Source organism: Lithobates pipiens, unplaced genomic scaffold (assembly GCF_037356315.1).
Source record: "Lithobates pipiens isolate NorthernLeopardFrog02 unplaced genomic scaffold, aLitPip1_a1.2 Scaffold_10, whole genome shotgun sequence".
Taxonomy (NCBI): Eukaryota; Metazoa; Chordata; class Amphibia; order Anura; family Ranidae; genus Lithobates; species Lithobates pipiens.
The window spans coordinates 107351589-107372954 of record NW_027507686.1 but is presented as its reverse complement, the minus strand read 5'-3'; the positions used below and the strand labels follow the sequence as shown (position 1 = coordinate 107372954).

Below are 21366 nucleotides of genomic sequence, written 5' to 3'. Positions count from 1 at the left end.
GTAGCCGTTCCTCTGTATGCACGAGCCTCACTGTCTGCTCTTAGTTGTCTTTTCTATACACTAGCATCTCTTTATACATTATCTCTCTGTATACCCAAGCCTCTCTGTATACACTAGTCCGTCTGTATACACCAGCAAGTCTGCATACACTAGCCTCTGTGTAACCCAGCCTCTCTTTCTGTATACCCTAGCCTCCATCTCTGCATACCCAGGACGTTCTTATCTATAATCTAGCCTATTTGTATACACTAGCCTGTACACATTAGCCTCTCTGTATAAACTAGAAAGGTCTTCTGTATACACTAGTCCGTCTGTATACACTAGCAAGTAGGCATACTCTAGGCTCTCTCTCTGTATACCTTAGCCTCCATCTCTGCATACCCAGGACATTCTTCTGTATAATCAAGCCTATCTATATACACTAGCCTGTGTTTTGTACATTTTAGCCTCTCTGTATAAACTAGCCCGTCTTCTGTATTCACAAGCCTCTCTGTATACCCTTGGATGTCTTTTGTATACACTAGCTTCTCTTTATACATTAGATCTCTGTATACCCAAGCCTCTCTATATACACTAGTCCGTCTGTATACAATAGCAAGTCTGCATAAACCAGCCTCTCTGTGTAACCCAGCCTCTCTCTCTGTATACCCTAGCCTCCATCTCTGCATACCCAGGACGTTCTTCTCTATAATCTAGCCTATTTGTATACACTAGCCTTTCTTTTGCACACATTAGCCTCTCTATATAAACTAGCCAGTCTTCTGTATACACTAGTCCGTCTGTATACGCTAGCATACTCTAGCCTCTCTCTCTCTGTATACCCTAGCCTCAATCTCTGCATACCCAGAACGTTCTTCTGTATAATCTAGCCTACCTGTATACACTAGCCTGTCTGTATATACTAGCCGGTCCTCTGTATACACTAGTACGTCTGTATATACTAGCAAGTCTGTGTAACCAAGCCTGTCTAGTGTATACAGACGGACTAGTGTATACAGAGGACCGGCTAGTTGATACAGAGAGGCTAATGTGTACAAAAGACAGGCTAATGTATACAGATAGGCTATATTATACAGAAGAACGTCCTGGGTATGCAGAGTGCTCAGCTTCAAGGGATGGCCGACGTGAGTAATATGAGGGACACTCCTCAGCCCCCAACCTACCAGATCTGACTTTCATCCCCTTTCCCTCTCTGCCCCGGTCATCTGGTGGCAGTTTTATGCACTCCCTGGCCCCCACCCATTCATAATCCTTACCGACCTTTCCTTCCGCTGCTCACAGGAACATACTGGATGACTTGTCTAATTAACTAACTGTACAAGACAGCGCTCTCCTCATGGAGGAGGCTTTACCCCTCACTGTTTGGGTGGTCCCTGCCTCCCCCTGGATGCTCCACATATACCCCAACGACATTGTCGGAGGGGCACCACTTGACAGGACATGGGGCTGTCATGCCGGTGGCATCTCCCATTGGAGGAAGGGATGATGGCCCCAACCCCTTGGCAGCAGGTTCTTTCATGTACAGACCAGAGCGGCTCATCTTCCCTTCTGGAATCTTGTCCTTAGAGGGGGGAGTTGCACTTTGGGGGGTCATAATGATACCTAGTGCGCTGTACTGGAAGGGCTTGACATTCCCGCATATGTGTCCCCTCCCCCTGGTTGTGCCCCTCGTCCCCCCCCCTCTGGCCCCCACCTACTCTTTGCCAACATTGCCTTCTGCAGCTTTCGGGGACACCCTGGATGACTTATTTATTGAGCCTATTGGTACGAGACACTGCTTCCCTCCAGTTTGACTCTGGACCCCCCTGGAGGATTTACCCCTTACTGTTTGTGCGGTCCCAGCCTCCCTCTGGATGCTCTACACAGCCCCCGATGGGGATGCAGGAGAGACACTAATTGGCGGGCCCCAGGACTGCTGCTCGGGTGAAGTCTCCCATTGGATGGAGGGACGGTGGCCCCAGGCCCTTGCCTGATGGATTTTCCATGCACTAACCAGGGCTGCTCCTCTTTCATCTTGATGTGGTGACCATGGAGGGGAGGAGTTGAAATTTATGGGGTCCGGGTGGCTGCTGGTGTGAGTGCCCTAAAGGACTTGACATTTCCGTATGTTTGTCCCCTCTCCCTAGCTGCCCCTCCTTCCCTCCCCCCTTCCCTCCTTCCCTTCCCTCCCCTCCCTCCTTTCCCCCTTCCCTCCCCCATTTCCCTCCCCCTTTCGCCCCCTCCTCCCTTTTTCCCCCCTTCCCTCCCCCTTTTCCCCTGGGGCGTGGACTGGGGAGAGGGGGTAAGGAGAGGACAATCTGCCAAAGGGAGAAATGCATTTGTTTCGGGGGATGCATGTGTACTTTTGGGGTATGGGACGGGGGGTGGTGGATCCCATTCTGTGATGCCTTTTCTGTTGTGATGGGCTCCCTCATGCATGCCTACATTTAGGGCGAGCCGAGGAGACCCATCAGTGCTGATAGTTATATGCTCTACCTCGGTTTTGATTATACTATTGTTTTTTGGTTCTATGATGTTACTGATTGTCTTTTATTTGCATACCGGTATCAGACGTGACATTTACCACTGCCAGGACTGGGGGGACTGGGATCCGGGGGCTCCCTCTCCGACCTGTCTACCCACCAACCCAAGTAGGACGGCGCTTTAAACCCAGTGTACATCTAGTAAGCGCTATAGCATAATTGTGCTGTTTTAGTATACCCTTCCTGTACTGTTGAGTGCAGACAACCCTTAATTTCTCTCTCCCCCGGGGTTGAGGTGCCCAGCCTCTTTTTCCCTTTACCTTTCCTTTCATTTGCCCTTCCTTTCTCCCCCTTAGTTCCCGCCATCCATTACCTACCCAATACCGACCTTGGTTCAACTTTCTTTGCTTTTCTCTGACGTCCACCTCCCCCTCCCAGAGGAGCGATGGCAGACTCAGTCAAGGTCACCTCTCTAAACGTTAAGGGACTGAACTCCCCTGAAAAACGGTGGATCCTCCTGTGAGAACTGAAGACTTCCTGTACTGATGTGGCCTTTATACAAGAAACACATTTTAAAAATACTAGCCTCCCCTTTCTACAGTCGAGATCCTTCCCTAAGGTCTACCACTCTACTAACCACTCCTCTAAGACCAAGGGATTCTCCATTCTGATCTTTAGCAGGCTCCACTGGGTTCTCCAGGATTCTCTGGTGGACCCTGGGGGTCGATATCTTTTTCTTAGGGGCCACGTTGGAGAGCTCCTTTTTACATTTGCCACTGTGTACGCTCCCAATGATCACCAAGACACGTTCCTCAGAACTACCCTGCACAGATTATGTGACTTTCGGGAGGGCCAGTTGATATTAGGTGGGGACTTTAATGTCCCCTTTCGCCATCGGTTGACACTTCTGCCTCTTGCTCCTCGCTCCTCATTTCCTCTAGAAAGCGGATTACTAAGTGTTTACTGAATGTCCAATTAGTTGATGTCTGGCGTCTGCAACACTCCGGGGAAAGGGACTACTCTTTTTGCTCTTCCCCTCACAAATCATACTTAAGGATAGACTTCTTCTTGATTTCACATGACCAACTGCACTTGGTGAGCGCTTCCTCCATCGGCCATATTACTTGGTCCGACCACGCTCCTGTAGCCCTTACCTACACCCTCTCTAGGAACCCCTCACCTAGGTCTCTATTCTGGCTCCTTAATGAGAGCCTCCTCCAGATACCGGAAGTTTTAGCAGATGTGACCAGGGAATTGGACTTTTATTTCCAAGAAAACTAAACGCAGGACTGCGACCCGGGGATAATTTGGGAGGCTCATAAGTCAGTATTCCGCATTGTACTTATCAGGCACGGGGCGCGCATCAAATGAACACGGAAGGAACAGCTTGCTAATCTGTTTCGTGAACTTGCCTCTGTGGAAGCAAAACATAAACATGCCCCCTCACGGACCTTAGAGATTGAATTGGGGACACTCCATACCCAGATTACTGACCTACTCCATTATAAAGCGAAAGCGGCACTCCAGTTTTGTCGTAAACTGACGTAGGAGTCAGGGGACAAATGCGGAAAAATCTTAGCCAGGTCGGTAAAGGAGTTGAAATCTGCCTCTTACATACCACAGTTGATAGATGAGAATGGCCAGAGGGCTTCTACCCCAACCCAAATAGCCGAAGTCTTTGAAAAATTTTACTCTGATCTCTACAACCTGCCCGATTCAGGGTCTGGACAGGACAATATAGACAGATATGTAAGCGTTTCTGGTCTACCAACCCTCTCATCAGAATCATGGGAGTACTTGGAGGACCCGATTACACTGGAAGAAGTCCAGACCGCCGTGGGACCTCCGAAGGTGGGTAAGCCTCCGGGCCCTGACGGATATACCGCACAATACTATAAGACCTTCCTCCCTATTCTCGGCCCACGCTTGGTGAATTTATTTAATACTCTGAGCTCGAATGGGGATTTTCCTGAGGATACCCTTAGAGCCCACATCTCGTTGATACCTAAGGTGGGCAAAGGCCCGGGCCTATGTGGGAGCTACAGACCCATTTCCCTCCTAAATTCGGTCCTAAAACTATTCTCTAAAATCCTCGCCACGTGATTGGCACAGCACTTGCAGTCCCTTATACAGATTGACCAATTAGGTTTTATTCCCACCAGGGAAGATAGGGACAACACCATTAAGGTGCTTACCCTGGTCCATAAAGTAAAGTCATCTGGGACCCCTTGTCTTTTCGTGAGTACTGATGCCGAGAAGGCTTTTGTTCGGGTCAAATGGACATTCATGTTCTCGGTCCTTCGCCATATAGATCTGAGTGAACGGATGCTGGCATGGATAAGTAAGATATACTCACGCCCTTTAGCTCAAGTCAAAGCGAATGGGGTGTTCTCATCTCCCCTTGACATCGGGAATGGGACCAGACAGGTTTGCCCCCTGTCACCCCTATTGTTCGCACTGTCATTGGAACCCTTTCTCTCCACAATTCGTCAAAATTCAGACATAACGGGTACTATTGAGTGCAAGATATCGGCCTACCCGTATGACATGCTTTTCTCGCTGACGAATCCCAGAGTTTCCTTGCCAAATCTCATTCGGGAATTCCAGATATACGGGATACTTCTTGAAATCAGAGGCCATGGGGGTTGCAGTCCACCCGCAAACGTTACTAGACTTGCAGTCCAATTTTCATTTTAAATGGACCCATACAGCTCTTAAGTACTTAGGTACTTACATTCCACCGGACATCGCGCGTACGTTTGTGTTGAACTTCCCCCCACCCCTTGTCAGTAAGATCCGCAGTTTGCTTCACGGGTGGCATTTTGGCCTCCATTCCTGGTTCAGGAGATGCAATCTCATTAAAATGAACATACTCCCTAAATTTGCCTATCTTTTCCAAGCTCTCCTGATCCAGATTCCAGTCCCATTTTTTAAGCAAGCTCAATCCCTGCTCACTCAATTTAACTGGGCCCTCAAAAATCCCAGACTTAAGCGGTCACAGCTGACATTGTCTAAACAACAGGGAGGGTTGTTTCTCCCTGACTTGCGACGCTACTACCTGGCCTCCCATCTGGGGCGTGTATTGGACTGGCATCGAAACAAACTTTCTAAGCTCTGGGTGCAACTAGAACAATCTCACTCCCGAATTCCGCTAAGAAGAGCCATGTGGTGCTATAAGGATTTACCCACAGAATTGACGTCACATCCCACTATAGGGGCTTCGTTGAAAGTCAACGTCCACATTTTTTGGTCCTGCCCCAGCTTGGTGGACTTCTGGACAGAGATCCGATGCATAACACAAAAATTCACAGACTTCTCCATCCCGGAAGAGGCTGCATTCTTTCTCTTGCACCGTTCACAGATTCCCATTAAGAAGTACAAAAAAATCAATTTTACGGCATGTGATAAATGTGGTGAAATCCTGCATCCCTCTCTATTGGAAAAAATGTTCCCCCCCTTTCATTACTCACTGGCTTAGGAAAATAGAGGACATTAAAAAAATGGAGGACTTGATCCTCACATCAGAAGGTAAACAAGAATTTTTTAAACAAACCTGGGGCATCTGGAATACCTTTATATTCTCGCTGGAAGCATGTCGCCTGCTATCGCCTTAGTGCTCTGAGCTTTCCTTGACTGGCCCCTTGGGCAGTGGCTGCCATTGTGTCTCGTCCCCTCTTCTCCTTTCCTGATGTTTCACCACGTCTCTTTTCTGCCTTCCTCCCCTATCTCTCACCCCCTCCACCCCCTCTCTCTTTTGGAAAAAGTGGAAAATTGGGAATGACGGCCCCACACCCCCCTCTGGATGGATTATGCCCGAGGGACCTGGGGTTTGTGTGGCCCTGGACCTTGGTACAGTACTTTATCCGTGCCTCGAATCATTATGATTGATGGAAGGCAGACTCACAGTTGCAAATATACCAGTATCAAGTATTGTTCAGCTGCTTTTTGCTCTCTAATTCCCTGTTGCATTATGTACTCGTTTGGAGGAAAATTATATTTGAAAAAAAAAAAGAAGCCTACGACACCTGGTATTCCCAGGCGGTCTCCCATCCAGTTACTAATCAGGCCCGACAATGCTTAGCCTCCAAGATAAGACGAGATGGAACAGATTCAGGGTGATGTGGCCTTAGCCAATATCTTCAGGCACGCTCAACTCTCTTGACAAACGCCAAGAAGGTCACCTTGGGAACAAGCGGGAAAAAATAGGTCAACGGCAACAACATAAAAATAAGACTACGGCATCTGGAAATCCCAGGCGATCTCCCATCCAGATACTAAACTGGTCCCAACCCTGCTTAGCCTCTGAGATCAGATGAGATTGGGTTCTTTCAGGGTGATGTGGCCATAGGAGATTTCTTCAGGCACTCTCAACCCTCTTGACTAACGCCAAGATGGTCACCTTGGGAAACAAACAAAAAAAACAAGTCAACGCCAACAACATAAGAAGAAGTCTACAGCACCTAGTATTCCCAGGTGGCCTCCCATCCAGGTATTAACAAGGCCCGACCCTGTTTAGTCTCTGAGATCAGACGAGATCTGGTGCTTTCAGGGTTATGTGGCCATAGGCAAGCTCTTCAGGCACTCTCAACCCTCTTGACAAACACCAAGATGGTCACCTTGGTAAACAAACAAAAAAAAACAAGTCAACGCCAACAACATAAAAAGAAGCCTACTGCACCTAGTATTCCCAGGTGGTCTCCAATCCAGGTACTAGCAAGGCCCAACCCTGTTTAGCCTCTGAGATCAGAGGAGATCGGGCGCTTTCAGGGTTATGTGCCCATAGGCAATCTCTTTGGGCACTCTCAACCCTCTTGACAAATGCCAAGATAGTCACCTTGAGATACAAGCGAAAAAAAACAGCTAAATGTCAACAACATAAAGAGAAGAATACGGCACCTGGTATTCCAACGCCATCTCCTATCCAGGTACTAACTAGGCCCAACCCTTCTTAGCTTTCGAGATGAGAAGAGATAGGACTCTTTCAGGGTGTTGCTGCTGTAAGCGATCTCTTTGGGCACTCTCAAGCCTCTTGACAAATACCAAGATGGTCACCTTGGGAAACAAGCGAAAAAAAACAAACGAATCAACGCCAACAACATAAAAAGAAGCCTACAATAACTGGTATTCCCAGGTGGTCTCCCATCCAGGTACTAACCAGGCCTGACTATTCTTAGCCTCCAAGATCAGACGAGATTGGGGGCTTTCAGAGTGATGTGGCCATAGGCAATCTCTTCAGGCACTCACAACCCTCTTGACAAACACCAAGATGGTCACCTTGGGAAACAAGCGAAATAAAAACAGGTCAACGCCAACAGCATAACAAGAAACCTACGACACCTGGAATTCCCAGGCGGTCTCCCATCCAGGTACTAACAAGGCCCGACTCTTCTTAGCCTCCAACATCAAACGAGATCGGGTGCTTTCAAGGTGATGTGCCCGTAGGCAATCTCTTCAGGCACTTTTTTTTTTTTTTTATTTGTATTTAGGCGGAAGGACCAAACTGGCCACAACATGTACAAAATCAAAACAGTCACAGTGCAATATAAAGTAGCGACAATCTGGGTACATGACATAGTACAACTGTAACACAGGTATCCCCTGACAATAACATGTAACATCATTCCGTTTAGGTCCGGCCAGGTCTCTCCCCCCTTTTTTTTCCTGTTGGTTGTAGAAGGATGTAAGAGGGCCCAGGAACTCCAACAGAGCCCTGAGGTGCCAAAGAAGGCAAAGCTAGTTAGAAAAACAGTGAATAGAAGAGGAAGTAGGAAGAAAGAGGTAAGTAAAGGTCAGGCGGGAGGCAGGAGGAAGGAGATTGGGGGGGCGGGGTAGGGGAGGGTGGGTACCCACGAGCATGGGTGTCCAGTATACTCAGATTAGGTAAACATTCGAACGATTGGTCATAATATCATCCACTTCACGGTGGGTGAACCCCAGTAGGGCCTGCCCCTCTTGTGAGAATTTGAAGACATTTCAAAGTTGCCATGTCTTGGTATATAACTCCTGTCTGTGTTGGCTCGTCAGGACAAGGTCTTCCATCTTATTAACGTCTTCGACTTTCCTGACCCAAGTATTCAGAGTAGGCGGGAGCGGAGATTTCCAGGCAAGGGGAATGCATGCCTTCGCCGCATCTACCAAATGTCTGATCAAAGAGTTCTTATACAGGCGTGTGGGTATGTCGTTAACATGAAGCAGGAAGAACGCCGGATCATCCGGGATCACATAATCAGTGAATCCCTGCACGATCCGACGGACCCCCTCCCAAAAACATCTAAGTCTAGGGCAGGACCAAAAAATATGCAACAGAGTCCCCGTCCCCTCCCGGCAGTGCCAGCATTCATCCGACACCGCCGGGAAAAATTTACGCAAAACTACCGGGGTCCTATACCATCTCGTGAGGAGTTTGTAATTCGTCTCCTGCACCTTAGTGCAGATTGACGATTTGTGCGTAAACAGCACAATTTTCTGCTTCTGTAGATCTGTGAATGTGCAATTCAGTTCCCTTTCCCATTTAATGAGACTCGGGAGCTGATAGCCTTCCGGCGGAACATTAAGTATCGTGTATGTTAAGGACAGAGTGTGAGCCACCAACCCCATTCCGGAGCATAGATCTTCTATGGGTGTGGGAGGTGAAGACGCGGCCCTAGGCGGCGTTAGGGTGTCTAAAAAGTGTCGCAGTTGTGCTGTTCTCAAAAAGTCCAGACGGTATGGGCCAGTCGGGTCTGTCAGTTCTGCAGTCGTTCTCCAGCGTCCTACACTAAAATGTGAGGCTAGGTAACACCCCGAATCCCTCAGGGTTCGGAATGCTGCATCAGATGTGCCCGGGGGGAAACGTGGGGGAAAATCGGGCGGAGGGGCAAGTTATCAGAAGACAGGGGGACCCGGGAGGCCAGACGCGCGCAGACTACCACAGTATTGCCTATGAGCGGGTGGCGCTTGAGGGCCAGCGGAACATCATTGTAGCACCATGGAATAACATTCAGGAGTATCCCGCTCTGGGCTTGTTCCACCTGCGTCCACAGCTTCACCTTCCCATGACGACACCAGTCAATTAGTCTAACCAGCTGTGCTGCTTTGTAGTACGTGTGCACGTCTGGCATCGCCAGACCCCCAGATCGCTTGGGTAGGGACAGAATTTTCCCCTGTAACCTAGACCTTTTCCCCGCCCACAGAAAGGTCAAAAATACTGACCGGATTTGTGTGAAATAGGATAGAGGGATGCGGATTGGGAGGGCTTGAAGGAGGTAGAGAAATTTGGGAAGAACCATCATTTTCAGGATGTTACAGCGGCCAGACCAAGAATGGAGGCCGCTGTTCCATTTGCATAACAAAGCTCGCACTTTATGAAGCAAGGGTGGGAAGTTAAGTTGAAAAAGTTGAGATAGTTTCGGGGGTATAAGTGTGCCCAGGTATTTCAAGGCCACTGCTGTCCATTTCAGGTTGAAACGTGTTTGTAGATTAGTCAGCTGGGGAGTGGACATGCCTACTCCCATGGCCTCCGATTTACCAAAGTTTATACGGAAGTTGGAGAGTTTGCCATAAGTTTCAAATTCACTAAGTAGGGTAGGTAGCGATAAGGACGGATCAGTCAGAGTAAACATTAAGTCATCGGCGTAAGCCGAGACTTTGTATTGCGCATTCGCGACCCCGATCCCTACAATATCTGGGTTTCTCCTAATATGACAAAGGAGTCCAGGGTCAGAGCAAATAGCAGGGGGGAGAGAGGACACCCCTGCCTGGTCCCATTGGTAATCTCAAAGATGTCCGAGAGAACACCGTTGGCTCTCACCCCGGCCGTCGGGTTGGAATACACCGCCGAAATCCAACGCATCATCCTGTCCCCCAGTCCAATGTGCTCCAGCGTGGAGAACATAAATTGCCAGTTCACTCGGTCGAACGCTTTTTCGGCGTCCGTCCTGAGGAATACGCACGGAATGCGTTCCTTATTCGCCACGTGTAACAGATTCAGGACTTTAATAGTATTGTCCCTGGCTTCTCTGGTCGGTACGAAGCCCACCTGGTCCAAGTGAATTAAGCTAGGTAAATGTCGTTGTAGTCTAGTGGCCAAAATTTTTGTGAAGAGTTTCAGGTCTGTATTTAGCAAGGAGATAGGGCGGTAGCTCCCACATTGCGCTGGATCCTTGCCTTCTTTCGGTATCACGAGATCTGGGCCTGTACCGTTGACTTATGGAAGTGCGCTCCCGTGCTCAGGACATTAAAAAAATTTATCAAATGTGAACCCAAAGACGGGAGAAGGGTTTTATAGTATGTATTCATGAGACCGTCTGGACCCGGAGCCTTTCCCGTCTTAGTGGTGCCTAGCACTGACTGAAGTTCTATTAACGTAATTGGCTCCTCTAAGTTCTCTATAACTTCGACCGGTAACGTGGGCATGAGGGAGGTGGCGATATACTGAGAGGTAGCATTTGGGGGCGGCGGGGACGTGTGTAGATTATAAAGGGCGTCATAGAATGTTTTAAATTCTTGTGAAATTTGTTGCGGCAGGGAGATCTTCTGACCCCCCGCAGAGGTGACGTATGGTATATAGGAGGCGAGTGTTTGTTCTTGTAGGTTACGAACTAAGGTCCTCCCGCACTTATCGCCGGATTCATACACTTTTTTTCCGGCATATTTGGAGCATTGCCTTTGCCCTATAATGAAGCAGGTCAGTAATCTGCCTGCGAGCCACATCTAGCTCCCTACCTAAATGTACTGTGGGAGTGCGTTTATGACATACTTCCAGATTCTGCACCTTTAGGAGCAACGCCGACAGTTGGGCCGCCCTCTGCTTGTGGAGCCTAGCACCATGTTTAATAAGCACTCCACGGATCACCGCTTTGTGCGCTTCCCATATCACTCCGGGGCTACTCTCCGAAGTCAAGTTAGTCTGGAAATAACAGTCTATTTCCCTAGTTACGTCCGCGAGGATTTCTGGGTCCTGAAGAAGACTCATTCAGGCGCCAGGGTGGTCTCTGTGATTTATGAATGTCCGTAATAGTGTATCGCAGGGTGATCGGGGCATGATCCGACCAAGTTATTGAACCTATCGTAACATCTTTAACAGCATGTAAATGTCTATGGGGGATTAGGAAATAGTCTACGCGAGTATGTATGGTGGGGTCTGGAATAAAAGTGTAGTCCCTTTCCCCCGGGATGAAAAAGTCTCCAGGTATCAACCAGTTGTGCTGAATGTAAAGACGCAGAGATGCGTTTACGCATCTCCCGGGAGGTGGAAGAAAGGCCCGTAGAGGTATCTTCCGTGGGAGTAAGAGGGACATTAAGATCGCCCCCTATAATAAGTTGGCCCTCTGTGTATCTAGCAAGGTGCGATAGTCTAGTTTTGAGAAAGGCGTCTTGTCGAGTATTGGGGGAGTAGATATTCGCCAGGGTCATAACCGTCCCACCCACCTTCCCCTTCAAAAACAAATACCGCCCTTCCTTATCATATTGCATGTCCAACAATGTCCATGGCACTTTAGCTGAGATCAGAATGGATACTCCCCTCGACTTAGCCTCCGTGTACATGGAGTGATAAACCGTGGGGAAGAACCTATTTTTGAGGAGAGGTAGAGAGTTAGCTCTAAAATGGGTCTCCTGTAAAAATACAACGTCCGCTTTCATGCGTCTCATATCCTGTAGGAGCATCCTTCTCTTCTCCGGGATGTTCAATCCCTTTGAATTCAGGGATATTATTGTAAGATCAGCCATGCTCGTGGGTTCTGGGGGAGGGGGGGCGGGGGGTGTAGGAGGCCGGGGCCCAGGGGAGGGAAAGTGGATGCGGGAAGGGGAAAAGTGATAGATAGACCCTTAACAGGCCCGAAAAGGAGAGATAGGAACAAGAAGTAGAATTAGGGTGCAATCACAAGAGAGAACTGCGCAAAGAGACAACTAAATGTGCTGAATACAGCTAAAGCGCTCCCCAGTAAGATACCGGGATTCGGGCGCGTTCCTAAGTGGGGTGGTGGTTGGACAGGGCCGAGAAGTGTGGCCCCCGGTCCCACCCAACACCCCCGGCAATCCGGCATATAACAACAACATACAACGGCAAAAACATCTGACCATATTTGTGGAACAGTATATAGCATATAAAGACGTGAAGAATATTCACAGGGAGAGGAAACATGTTAACATCAATGCCCAGCTAAAATATAAAAGGAAGAATAACCTGAGGGAAAGAGGCAACACTAGACAATCATGTGGCTAACAGCATACCCTCTACATCACTCCCCGATAACAAACATGGTTGCTGTTCCCCCCAACGCCCTCAAACCAAAATCAAACTCCTCCACGACCCGAAGGAGCACTCCCACCCCCCAGCACAGTGGAATCACCCCGGGCGTCCCGGGCCACAGGGTAAAACAGGCCCCCCTTGAGCAAAACACCCCCCTCCCCCCCCAAGATGGAAAAAATAGTCACGTCCCTCTGTTCAAGGCAGTCCAGCACACAAGGCAGTATATAGTATATCCAATACGTGGCGCAGGTCAGGGCCTGCACCTACGAGTTTTCCGGGGAGACAATCCCCACATGGCAAATAAGTCTCCGTCTGGCATCCCAGCGGTCAGGGGGGTGTGTAGACCGAGCAGCAGGGGAGAGCATAAAACCCAAGAGCGTGGTGTAATTCCTGTGGCCATCAACCCTCCTCTCCCCCGCCCTCAACAAAAGCAACTGCCATATCCATCTATTGCCATGGTACACATCGTCCCGCTGCCATGTATAGAGTATCATAGAAAAAAGACCCCCCACCGCATATCAATGTACCTCAGTCTTCCATATAAAAGGAGACACAGCGGGGGTCCGGAGGGGACACAACAGGGCGGGGGGGGGGGAGCACAAAAAATAAGGAAAAAAAAATCCGGGCTATGGAGGGCAAGAAAGTCACAAAGCCGCTGGGGGTACTGATAGAGGACAGTTGGGGGAGCCCAAAATAAGTCAGGGGTCAAGCAGCAAAACAAGGGAGCTACTCACGGTGTGGAGGGTCCTCCCGCTGGGCCAACCTAGGCCGCCGTCGGCTGCGCTGCAACCTGGGCTGTAACGGGCCTCTGTACGCTGAGGGACCAGATCTTTCAACCGGGCGAGGTAGCAGTTGTAGCCAGTCAGGGACAGGGATCTGTTCCGCCTCAAGGAACCTGAAGAGTCCGGGTAGGTCAGCTGGCGACTGCAGGGTGTACATGTTGCCTTCCCTCCGGAAGGTGACAGCAAGTGGGTATCCCCAACGATAGGTACATCCCTTCGCTTTTGCCGGGTATTAACAAGGCCCAGACCCTGTTTAGCCTCTGAGATCAGACGAGATCTGGTGCTTTCAGGGTTATGTGGCCATAGGCGAGCTCTTCAGGCACTCTCAACCCTCTTGACAAACACCAAGATGGTCAACTTGGTAAACAAACAAAACAAAAACAAGTCAACGCCAACAACATAAAAAGAAGCCTACGGCACCTAGTATTCCCAGGTGGTCTCCAATCCAGGTACTAGCAAGGCCCAACCCTGTTTAGCCTCTGAGATCAGAGGAGATCGGGCACTTTCAGGGTTATGTGCCCATAGGCAATCTCTTTGGGCACTCTCAACTCTCTTGACAAATGCCAAGATAGTCACCTTGAGATACAAGCGAAAAAAAACAGGTCAATGTCAACAACATAAAAAGAAGAATACGGCACCTGGTATTCCAACGCCATCTACTTTCCAAGTACTAACTAGGCCAAACCCTTCTTAGCCTCAGAGATGAGAAGAGATAGGGCTCTTTCAGGGTGTTGCTGTTGTAAGCGATCTCTTTGGGCACTCTCAACCCTCTTGACAAATGCCAAGATGGTCACCTTGGGAAACAAGGGAAAAAAAACAAACGAATCAACGTCAACAACATAAAAAGAAGCCTACAATAACTGGTATTCCCAGGTGGTCTCCCATCCAGGTACTAACCAGGCCTGACTCTTCTTAGCCTCCGAGATCAGACGAGATTGGGTGCTTTCAGAGTGATGTGGCCATAGGCAATCTCTTCAGGCACTCTCAACTCTCTTGACAAACACCAAGATGGTCACCTTGGGAAACAAGCGAAATAAAAACAGGTCAACGCCAACAACATAAAAAGAAGCTTACGACACCCGGTATTCCCAGGCGGTCTCCCATCCAGGTACTAACAAGGCCCGACTCTTCTTAGCCTCCAACATCAAATGAGATCGGGTGCTTTCAGGGTGATGTGCCCGTAGGCAATCTCTTCAGGCACTTTCAACCCTCTTGACAAACGCCAAGATGGTCACTTTGGGAAACAAGCAAAAAAAAATAAGTCAATGCCAACAACTTAAAAAAAAAGCCTATGGCATCGAGAAATCCCACTCTCTTTGGGCACTCTGAAGCCTCTTGACAAAGGCCAAGATGGTCACCTTGAGAAACAAGCTAAAAAAGCAGGTCAAAGCCAACAACATAAAAAGCAGCCTACGGCATCCGGTATTCCCAGGCGATCTCCCAATCAAGACACTCTCCCATCCAGGTACTAACCAGGCCTGACGCTGCTTAGCCTCTGAAATCAAACGAGATCGGGTGATTTCAGGGTTATGTGGCCGTAAGCGTTCTCTTCAAGAAACACCCAACCCTCTTGACAAACGCCAATATGGTCGCCTTGAGAAACAAGCGAAAAAAACAGGTCAAAGCCAACAACATAAAAAGAAGCCAGGTACTAACCAGGCCCGACACTAATTAGCCTCCGAGATCAGACGAGATTGGGCACTTTCAGGGTGATGGGGCCGTAGGTGATCTCTTCGGGGCACTCTCAACCCTCTTCACAAACGCCAAGATGGTCACCTTGGGAAACAAGTGAAAAAAAAACAGGTCAAGGCCAACAACATAAAAAGAAGCCTACGGCACCTGTTATTCCCAGACATTCTCCCATCCTGGTACTAACCAGGCCCGACACTGCTTAACCTCCGAGATCAGATGAGATCGGGTGCTTTCAGGGTGATGAGGCCATAGGTGATCTCTTTGGGCACTCTCAACCCTCTTGTTAAACACCAAGATGGTCACCTTGGGAAACAAGCGAAAATAAACAGGTCAGGGCCAACAACATAAAAAGAAGAATACGGCACCTGGTATTCACAGATGGTCTCCCATACAGGTATTAACCAGGCAGTACACTGCTAGGCCTCCGAGATCAGATGAGATTGTGCGCTTTCAGGGTGATGTGGCCATAGGTGTTCTATTCAGACACTTTCAACCCTCTTGACAAATGCCAAGATGGTCATCTTGGGAAACAAGTGACAAAAAAAAAACAGGTCAACGCCAACAACATAGACCCTGGCGGTCTCACATCTGACCCTGACCCTGTTTAGCCTCTGAGATCGGGCGCTTTCAGGGTGATGTGGCCTTAGGCTAACGTTTCGGGACATACTCAAAACTCTTGACAGATGCTAAAATGGTCCCCTTGGGAAACAAGCGGAAAAAAAAACAGGTCAAAGCCAACAACATAAAAAGAAGCCACCTGTTATTCCCAGACGTTCTCCCATCCTGGTACTAACCAGGCCTGACACTGCTTAACCTCCGAGATCAGATGAGATCGGGTGCTTTCAGGGTGATGAGGCCATAGGTGATCTCTTTGGGCACTCTCAACCCATCCAGTTACTAATCAGGCCCGACAATGCTTAGCCTCCGAGATCAGACAAGATCGGGCACTTTACTTGTGATTTGGCCGTAGGCACTTTCTTTGGGCACTCTCAACCCTCTTGACAAACGCCAACGCCAACAAGCGAAAAAAAACAGCTCAACGCCAACTACATAAAAAATAAGATTTTTATGTACAGCTTACCTGTAAAATCCTTTTCTTGAGAGTACATCACGGGACACAGGAGCTTTATTACATAGTGGGTTATATAGGCACCTCTGGTGATTGGACACTGGTTAACCCCCAATTAAGGAGAATTCCTCCCCTATATAACCCCTCCCATATGGGAGGCACCTCAGTTTTGTAGCAAAGCAATAGGAAACCACGTAAAACCCAAGAGGGGTGGGAGCTCTGTGTCCCGTGATGTACTCTCAAGAAAAGGATTTTACAGGTAAGCTGTATATAAAAATCCTATTTTCTTGATCATACATCACAGGACACAGGAGCTTCATTACATAGTGGGATGTCCCAAAGCAATGCTCAGATTGAGGGGAGGGAGACACAGATCATAATATATAAACCGCCAAGGACCGGAGGACCTAAACTGCAGCCTGCAGTACGCTGCGCCCAAAGGCGATATCCTCTTGCCCTCTGACATCCACCTGATAGAATCTGGTGAATGTGTGGACTGATGACCAAGTTGCAACCTTTCAGATCTGAGCCAGGGAGGCCTGGTGATGCACTGCCCAAGAAGCACATACAGCCCTAGTTGAGTGCGCTTTCACTTGAAAAGGAGGGATCTTCCCTTTAACACTATAGGCCTGAGAAATAATCTGTCTAATCCACCTTGAGAGAGTGGATTTTGATGCTGCCTGGCCCTTCCTAGGGCCTTCCGGCAAAATAAATAAGCAATCAGTTTTCCTTATCTGAGCAGTTGCCTGATGATAGATACTGATTGCCCTTACCACATGCAAAGTGTGCAAAGCTTCTTCTGCGGACTGTGGGTCCGGAAAAAAGGATGGTAGGAATACATCTTGATTCAAATGGAATCCTGAAACCACCTTAGGCAGAAAGGACCTGTTGGGACGCATTACCACCCGGTCCTTATGAATAATTTGATACGGCTCTTTGCTGGAGAGAGCTGCTAGTTCTGACACTCTTCTAGCCGTGGATATGGCTACCAAGAAAAGAAATTTTTTAGTCAAAAGAACTAACGAAGGCTGATGCAAAGGTTCAAAAGGTTGCCCCTGCAAAGCTGAGAGAACCAAATTCAGATCCCATGGGCATACCAGAGGTTTGGCTGGCGGCCTTATCCGCATAGCCCCCTGGATGAAAGCCCGCACCAGGGAATGCGATGCCAGTGGCTTCTGAAAAAACACTGACAAGGCCGAAATCTGCACCTTGATAGTGCTTACGGCCAAATTAATTTCTAGGCCTGACTGGAGGAAGGCCAAGATCCTGCTAATGACATACTTTCTAGGATGCAATTCCCTGAGTTCACACCAGGAAACATATGCCCTCCAGATTTTGTAGTAAATAAGCCTGGAGGCCGGCTTTCTGGCATTGACCAGAGTAGAAAGGACTGGCCCCGAAAGCCCACAGTCTCTCAGAATGTGGGTCTCAGCAGCCAAACCCTCAAATTCAGACTGTGTAAAGCAGGATGGTAAATTGGACCCTGTGAGAGCAGATCTGGCCGGAGAGGGAGGATCCACGGCCTGCCTACTGCCAACTTCATGGTCTCTGCGTACCACGGTCGCCTGGGCCAAGCTGGGGCTATGAAAAGAACCAACTTTGTCTCCCTCTTGACTCTTCCCAGGAACCGCGACAGAAGCGGGCATGGGGGGAAGGCATAAATCAAATTGTACTGATCCCAGGGAACTGTCAGAGCATTCGACCCCTGAGCGAGTGTATCTCTTGTCCTTGACATGAATTTGTCCAGTTTTCTGTTGAACCTGGACGCAAACGTCTGGAGTACCCCACCTGTGACATATGTTCCAAAACACATCGGGGTGCAGAGCCCATTCTCCTGGGCACAACTGCTGGCATCTCAGAAAATCCGCCTGCCAATTTTCCACTTCTGGAATGAAGACTGACAAGTATGCGATTTACCTCTTTTTGCGCAACCAGACTCCTGGTACCGCCCTGGTGATTGATATAGGCCACTGCTATGGCATTGTCGGACTGAACCCGAACAGGGAGACCCTGTAGTCTGAAAGATCAGTTTATGAGAGCTATATAAACTGCCCGGATCTCCAAGACATTTATGGGCAATAGCTTCTCGATCGCAGACCATTTCCCCTGCGAGCACGTCTCCTCCAAAACTGCTCCCCAGCCTGTCAGGCTGGCATCTGTCATAATAATCTTCCATGGAAGAGGAAGAAAAGATTTTCCTTTCAGCAAATTCTCGGTTTATAACCACCAGACGAGACTCTTGCATGTCCCTGGGGATAGACGCATAGGAAGATGCAAGGACTGGGGCTTCCTGTTCCAAGCCGCAAGGATGCATCTTTGCAGAGGCCTTGAGTGGAACTGGGCGAATGGAACGGCCTCGAAGGAGGCGACCATTTTCCCTAACAGTCTCATACACAACCGAATGGGGGAAGATCTTCTGCCCAGAATTAGGCGCACCAGATCCCCAATGGCCAAGGCTTTTGGCCTTGGTAGAATCACCTTGCCCTGAGCGGTGTCGATAACCATACCCAGGTATTCCAACCTGGTAGCAGGCTGTAGGGACGACTTTTCTAGGTTATACCTCTCTGACATCTTTGTATATACTAGCCTCTCTTTAAACTAGCCTCTCTGTGTACCCCAGCCACACTGTTTACTCTAGCATCTCTGTATACTCAAGCCTATCTGCATACACGAGTATGTATTCTGTATTCACTAGCCTTTCTTCTGTATGCTGTAGTCTTCTATATATACTAGCTTCTCTGTACACCCTTGCAGCTCTGTAAACACTGTGTAAACTAGCCAGTCTTATGTATACACTCGCCGACTGTATACACTAGACTCTCTGAATACACTAAACCCTCTGTATACCACAGCCTGTCTTCTGTATACACTAGACTGTAATAACTAGCTAGAATACACCAGCTTGTCTTCTGTACCCACTAGACTCTCTGTATACACTACCCAGTCTTCTGTATACACTGCCAGCTTTGATGTATACCCAAGCCTGTCTTCTGTATACACTAGTTTCTCTGTATGCACTGTCCTTTCTGTATACACTCGACTCTCTATACACCAACCTCTCTATATATACTAACATCTTTGTATATGCTAGCCTCTCTTTAACCCTTTCATGACTAAGCCTATTTTTGGCATTTGGTGTTTACAAGTTAAAATCCATATTTTTTGCTATAAAATTACTTGGAACCCCCAAACATTATATATATATATTTTTTTAGCAGAGACTCTAGAGAATTAAATGGCGATTGTTGCAATATTTTATGTCACACGGTATTTGCGCAGCGGTGTTTTAAATGCAACTTTTTGTGAAAAGGGACACTTTCATGAATTAAAAAAAAAAAAAAAACTGTAAAATTATCCCATTTTTTTGCATAATGTGAAAGATAATGTTACGCCGAGTAAATAGATACCAAGCATGTCACACTTTATAATTGCACGCACTTGTGGATTGACGACAAAGTACGGTACCTAAAAATCTCAATAGGCGACACTTTAAAAAAAAAGTACGGTTTCCAGGTTAGCGTTACAGAGGAGGTCTAGTGCTAGAATTATTGCTCTCACTCTGATGATCGCAGCGATACCTCACATGTGTGATTTGAACACCGTTTACATACGCGTGACTTCCGTATGTGTTTTCTTTGCTTCGCAAGCTCGCGGGGACGGCGGGCGCTTTAAAAAAATTTTTTATTTTTTTTTTATTTATTTTATTTATTTTAAAATGACTAAATTGTTTAAAAAAAAAAAAAGTGATCACTTTTATTGCTGTCACAAGGAATGCAAACATCCCTTGTGACAGTAATAGGCGGTGACAGGTACTCTTTATGGAGGGATCGGGGGTCTAAAAGACCCCCCACCCCTCCTTTACACTTCAATGTATTCAGATCGCCGAAGATGGCGATTCTGAATACCGGATATTTTTTTTAAACCGGCGCCATTGGCAGCCGAGTAAACGGGAAGTGACGTCATGACGTCGCTTCCGTGTTTACTACGAGGAGACTGGAACGAAGCCGATTACGGCTTCGTTCCAGTTCCTTCCCAGCAGCCGGAGGCAGCGGAAAGTGAATCGGTGCTCCCGATCGAGCGGGAGCACCGGTAACAGCGGCGGGAGGTGGCGGGACGTCCCCTCCCGCTCCTCCGGCATAACAGCCGAGCGGCTTTTAGCTGCATCGGTTGTTATGGCTGGATAGCCAATCGCCTGCTGAAGAAAACGGTACCGGGATGATGCCTGCAGGTGCGGGCATCATCCCGGTATACCCCCGGAAGCCGAGTACACACATCTGCGTACGCTCGGCGGGAAGGGGTTAAACTAGCCCTCTGTGTACCCCAGCCTCACTGTTTACTCTAGCATCTCTGTATACTCAAGCCTATCTGCATACACGAGTCTGTATTCTGTATTCACTAGCCTTTCTTCTGTATGCTGTAGTCTTCTACATATACTAGCTTCTCTGTACAACCTTGCATCTCTGTAAACACTGTGTGAACTAGCCAGCATTATGTATACACTCGCCGACTGTATACACTAGACCCTCTGTATACCACAACCTGTCTTCTGTATACACTAGACTGTAAAAACTAGCTAGAATACACCAGCTTGTCTTCTGTACCCACTAGACTCTCTGTATACACTACCCAGTCTTCTGTATACACTGTCAGCTTTGATGTATACCCGAGCCTGTCTTCTGTATTCACTAGTTTCTCTATATACACTGTCCTTTCTGTACATACTCGACTCTCTATACACTAACCTCTCTGTATACACTAACATCTTTGTATATACTAGCCTCTCTTTAAACTAGCCTCTCTGTGTACCCTAGCCTCACTGTTTACTCTAGCATCTCTGTATACTCAAGCCTATCTGCATACACGAGTCTGTATTCTGTATTCACTAGCCTTTCTTCTGTATGCTGTAGTCTTCTATATATACAAGCTTCTCTGTACACCCTTGCATCTCTGTAAACACTGTGCGAACTAGCCAGTATTATGTATACACTCGCCGACTGTATACACTAGACTCTCTGAATACACTAAACCCTCTGTATACCACAGCCTGTCTTCTGTATACACTAGACTGTAAAAACTAGCTAGAATACACCAGTCTGTCTTCTGTACCCACTAGACTCTCTGTATACACTA

General features: G+C 48.1%; 9 pseudogenes; all 9 read right to left on the bottom strand.

The window, feature by feature from the left end:
• Positions 1-6910: 6910 nt before the first annotated feature.
• Positions 6911-7029, bottom strand: LOC143947446 (5S ribosomal RNA; annotated as a pseudogene).
• A 99-nt stretch (positions 7030-7128) lies between these two features.
• Positions 7129-7247, bottom strand: LOC143953460 (5S ribosomal RNA; annotated as a pseudogene).
• A 321-nt stretch (positions 7248-7568) lies between these two features.
• On the bottom strand, positions 7569-7687 carry LOC143945514 (5S ribosomal RNA; annotated as a pseudogene).
• A 100-nt stretch (positions 7688-7787) lies between these two features.
• On the bottom strand, positions 7788-7906 carry LOC143949106 (5S ribosomal RNA; annotated as a pseudogene).
• Positions 7907-13883: 5977 nt separating this feature from the next.
• Positions 13884-14002, bottom strand: LOC143949735 (5S ribosomal RNA; annotated as a pseudogene).
• Positions 14003-14323: 321 nt separating this feature from the next.
• LOC143942561 (5S ribosomal RNA) lies at positions 14324-14442 on the bottom strand (annotated as a pseudogene).
• A 100-nt stretch (positions 14443-14542) lies between these two features.
• On the bottom strand, positions 14543-14661 carry LOC143947680 (5S ribosomal RNA; annotated as a pseudogene).
• Positions 14662-15302: 641 nt separating this feature from the next.
• On the bottom strand, positions 15303-15421 carry LOC143953361 (5S ribosomal RNA; annotated as a pseudogene).
• A 491-nt stretch (positions 15422-15912) lies between these two features.
• Positions 15913-16031, bottom strand: LOC143953505 (5S ribosomal RNA; annotated as a pseudogene).
• Between the last annotated feature and the right edge of the window lie 5335 nt (positions 16032-21366).